At 39.5% G+C, this 5,406-nt stretch overlaps 1 long non-coding RNA gene across 1 annotated transcript; it reads left to right on the forward strand.

Annotated features, from left to right (window-relative positions):
• Positions 4,271-4,807, forward strand: LOC110429590. The gene is made up of 2 exons (XR_002446689.1): positions 4,271-4,366; positions 4,461-4,807. It is a non-coding gene; the product is annotated as an uncharacterized LOC110429590 (long non-coding RNA).

The raw sequence follows: 5,406 nt of genomic DNA on the forward strand, positions 1-5,406 counted from the left end.
GGCTGCTTTCAGCAGGAAGAAACACGGCTATAGAGAGGAGCAGATAGAAATAGGAGGCACGAGGAATCATACAGAAAGGAATATATTGACAAGAAGATGCGCCCTGGATAATTTTCCTTATTAATTAGGATTCCAAATAAGATCCACCCAGCAGGTTTGCTGTTTCTGTTGTCGGTGTGCCACTGGCTGTGCTGGCTAGTTGCAGGGTTGCCTTCTATATATACAGTAATCGCCTAGAGATAGGTCGACTCCTCGTACCTGCTTGCATGTCCATTCTTTCCTGGTCCCTGCAGGTTATCTCTAGTTCCCTAAGCAACAAGGCAACGACGCCAGTGTTGAATAATTCATTCATGTAATACTGTGTCTCTTGTATTTCTCAGTGTTAGTCCACAAACAACTTAGGACATGTATACAACACGTGTCTCATATTTCTTTGTTTCAATAGCGCTGTCATATGTGCACCAAATCATAATAGGACTGCATTAGCTTACTTCAAAAATTTATAGTTTTTTAGCTGATACATAACCTACAAAAATGTCACAACTGAAACACTAAAGCGATTTTAACTCCCTAATAGAAGTTTTGTTGGTGTTAAAACTTTTACTGTAGTGTCACACACTGATGACGAACTTGTTTAAATCTTGTTGGATATACTGAGTACTAACAATTTTGTACAAAAATACACTAATGGTTCCACAAAATAAAATAGACAATGAGAATTCAAGATGTAACAAGTGTTTTATCACTAGGAGGGTACCACAAGGGTTGCCTTCTCTCACCATGTTCGTGCCCCTTGCTCTCCATCATTTCTTCTTCCTAAAATCCTGCTCCCGTGCAGTGCAGCCCAGCATGAATGCATTCCCCATGGAAGCCAACTTCCAATTTCAAAGAGTATGAAATCGTCTACAAGCCATGCTCATGAAGCTCCAAGTCAGTTTGGCAGCAGTGGAGGCTCGAGGACTCAAATCATCGGCAGCCTAGGCACACTAGTACAGTGCTCGAAGCCAGCGGTGGAACATATCTTTTATAGGCGGTTTCAATTAAAGACGCCTATGGAAAGACATTGGCTTACCCGACTAAAAAACCGCTAAATCAATTTTTACAGGCGGTTTTCTAACAAAACTTCCTATAGAAATCATATATTTCTACAGGCGGTTCTCCTAAGAAACCGCCTGTAAAAATCATATTTCTACAGGTGATTTCTTAAAAACCGCCTGTACAAATAATTTGAATTTGAATTTTTTGAGCTTTTCAAATGACCTCGTTTGAAAAAACCGTCAAAATGAAAGTTGTAGATCTTGAAAAGTTATCAAACTTTGTTTGATAATTTTTCATTTGAAATCGTCTTATCATCGAAAACTACGTTTAAATTTCTCAAATTTGAAATTCAAATTTTATAAATGACCTCGGATGGAGAAACTACCAATATAAAAGTTATAGATCTTAAAAAGTTGTAAAACTTTATAGTTGACGATTTTTCCATTTGAATCCGTTTTGGACCTAAAGTAATCAATGTATACTTGATTTAGGATAATATGTGGGGAACTAAACTCTAATATAGACACAACTAAGTGATCGGTGGAGTGGTACACGAGGCTACACGCGAGGGTGAGGTCTCAGGTTCGAATTCCACCGGCCGCGTAGCACGCGATTCTACGTGACCTGCCAGTGGGCCTTTCCCAAGATTAAAATCTTTTAATTTCTTATTTTCAAAAGCCGATTTCATATTTTCTAAAAAAATTTCCACAGGTGGTTGACATAACTGAACCGCTTTTCCACAGGAGGTTCTCAGTTACCCGCTTTTCCACAGCTGAGTTGAATCACGGCGGCCATGGCGGACCACCGTGACGGGAACCCAGCCTTGTGGCCAATCTCGGTGAGGAGAAGCAACGCGAGCGAATCGAGGAGAAGCGCAAAGAGCATGCGAGGATGTGTGCATGAGCAATTGAATTGGAAGCAAGCATGGACGATGAATTTGGTCGGCTACGAGATGAGTACGGTGGTGGGCTGAGAACAGACAAAGGGAGGAGTGGCAGTGGCTTGGCGACTTAACAGTGTGAGCAAAGCTTCTGGGCGTTGCCACCACCAGCATGGGCTCGCCAGGCAGGCAGCTGCGTGCAGCTCATGCGCAAGGCAGTGCTAAGGTGGTGGTGGTCACGACGGCGAGCAGCCGAGCAGGCAGCTGATGGTGAAGAGTTGAAGCTTCATCTTCTCTCCCCCTTTTCTCAAGATTTTCAAAAGAACATGATGATCAGGTTCAAGCAAACATGTCTCTGAGCTTAACAAACTTGCTTAAAGGATCGACATGAAAATCTTGATAGATTGGAAGATTTTAGATTTTAAAAGAGATACTTGAAACTGAAAACCAAACTTTCAGTTAGCGTTTTAAAATTATTTTTAGTTAGCATCTTTGATCAATTAATTAGTGGTCAACCATCTATCCAAAATAACAATCAAATGCACCATCTATCAACAGGAGGGGTGGCTCCCTACTGAAATTTATTTAAGTATGTGTGGTGGAGATGACACTACAATGAGTCAAATCTAGATATCAAGTTTGCAGAGGCCTGTCACACTGTTGACCATCTGATGTCTAAGCGACTAGCAGATCTAATTGAATGAGACAAGCAGTACTTTCTTTGTAACATGATTAATCTGTGCCATGATTCTGCTTTTGTGTGCCAAGACAACCACTCTGATGAGCACAATACTTATGCTTTGGGGATAGCCTTGTGTATGCCTTGGTACCCTCGATGGCCTCGTGCACATTCTTCGTATTTCACCTGTAACCTATCCTGATCCGGATTACTCTAATAATTCTGACATCTTCCGTTCATAGAGAGTTGAGTTCAGAGTGGTAGTGCCTCTTACAGTAGCCTGCACAGATTTGCAACCTTGTAACTTGGAATATCAATCTTTTTTCTGCTGTATATATACTAGTGCTATTCTAGGTGTAGAGTACTATTTCGATAGCTTTGATCCTCTCTTGCACGATACTTTCCAGAAAAGAAAACCCAAGTTTATGATGCCTCACAAGGTCTGGTATCCCCCAACTCTACTCAAGGTGGTTAAGAAGCAAGGCATTCAAGTCCAAGAAATTGAGAGCGCGGTGACTACCTGACCAACCTGAAGTTGACTAAAAAGAAGGGCCGGGGCGATTGTCAATGTCTCAGCTCAGGAGCAGAATGCTCTGGCAACTTTATGTAAGGCAGAGTTCGGTTTTTTGGGGTTGATAGTGGAAAAATCCACAGATAAGTCATCCTTACTGGGGAGGCGGCGAGTTAGTAGCTGTAGGCGGCAAAGCAACTTTGTTACCTATTCTATTAGGAACCGCAGATTTTTTAGTCCATCACATTCACGCATTTACCATCCATGTGACTGTATTAATACTTTTGACAGGTGTTTTATTTGCTTGCAGTTCCCGTCTGATACCTGATAAAGCAAATCTTGGCTTTCGCTTCCCTTGCGCCGGACCTGGGCAAGGGGGAACATGTCAAGTATCCGCTCCGGATCATGTTTTCTTGGGTCTATTTCAGGGTCCTGGGTGTAGTCATAAATGGTACTGAACGTTGTTCGTACTGCTCAGTATTTTTTCTGCTTAGTTTTGACTTACACCTAGGGTGTAGAATAGCACTGGTATATATAACTTGTATGTACAAATTATAGACTAGCTTGCACGTAGACATATATCAAGCTTTTACATGTGCTTTCGACTTGGTGATCACCCTAGCCAAGCTTGGTGAAGTTGAAAGCTTAGTAGACGATGGTATGGGCACCTTCATAAGCTACAGTTACTCTTATATTGGACTGTCTATTCACGAGAGTGAGACTAGACTTCTGGGATGATTACCTCTTGTATAAATGTTGTAACTTACGTTTGCTATTGAATCACAGTCCTTAATATAAAGTTGTTTTATGCAAATCTGGTTTATGATCTCCATGTTATATAATTTTCGATTTTAGGGGTTCACAAAGTGATAATCTACAACTTGATCCTGTGGTTAAAACTGGCAAGAGGAGGTTGCTAGCTCCAATTTAATGATGAGAAAGAGATATATGAGAAGAAATTAATAGACATACCTAAGAAAAGATAGAGATATAGAGAAGAAATAGAGAAAGTGATAGACAAAGAGAGACGATAGGGATAGGTATATAGAGAAGAAAAGATATAGAAATAGATAGCAAAATAAACTAAATTAATGTCTTTTCATGTCGTATTGGTCTCTCTCTCTATATATGTCATTTAACAACTCAAGGCATGATGGTGTAAGGATTAGGTCAGATGATTGACGGCAAAACATGAATATGACTGACTGGTGCAAAGCCTTGGTACTTACATTGCCTCTCTTTATATTCCTTGCACAATGTAAGTTTCTCATCCGCAGCAACTCGTTACCTTCAAATTGGTTATTGATATGCATATATATACTACATCCTCATTTACACATAATCTATCTCAGGTCGTCCTCATGAGGACATCCATGTTGGAAGTGCAAGGGGGCGAGCTGCTTTGAGCCTACTCGGAGATCGAGAAACATGTTTCTTGAAGCACCAAAATAATAGAGTTGTCTACTGCTGCCGTCAACACCCAACTACATGTTATGAAACATTTCAGTGGTGTCTGGCCGTATGCTACAATCATAATTGCAAGTGGTCAACTGCCCATCCCGCCAATGATGCCTAATCTGTGCAATCTTCTCAAGGCCATATGACGATGGTCTTAAAACCATCATTGTTAACATAAATAATGTACTCCAGAATGATTGGTACTATTAAGGGAAAGTTCTATGCTTGTCCATTGTTTTAATTTGTTTCATCATTGTCCACTTTAGATTTTCCCTTATTACAATTGTCATGCAGAAAATATTAATGATACTAATTGGAGATCTCCATCAAATGTTCCATGTTAGTCTCATAGACCCACTAGGAAAAAAAGAATTCTAAAAATTCTGACAATGACTAGAACATTCTAACCTTAATTCAGTAGACTAATGGTCATCATCCAAAAACATGTTTGTACCGTTGTAAACATACATAAAGCAACCTCTAAGTTTATTACCCATGTCTATCATTTTGTAGGCTAATCTATGGGGAACAAACCCGCCTGACATGTAAATTTTGTGAACAATAATGTTGCCACCACTTTATCGGATGAAGAAATGTCCAAAACAAAAGTTATAGATCTTGATAAGTTCTAAAAACCTCTATGTTCATGACTTTTTCAGCTGAAACCATTTAGTGTTCTAAAACGATGTTGAAGTTTCTATTTTTGAAATTCAAAATTCAAATAGATAAAACAAAATCACATATAATGATGGATAAAATAATAGATTTAAGAACATAACAAAATTGCTAGAGCATGATTTTAGATTTTATAGAAAGAATCATTAAATTTGAAGTTAGTAT

This window comes from Sorghum bicolor, chromosome 8 (genome assembly GCF_000003195.3).
Source record: "Sorghum bicolor cultivar BTx623 chromosome 8, Sorghum_bicolor_NCBIv3, whole genome shotgun sequence".
Lineage (NCBI taxonomy): Eukaryota > Viridiplantae > Streptophyta > Magnoliopsida > Poales > Poaceae > Sorghum > Sorghum bicolor.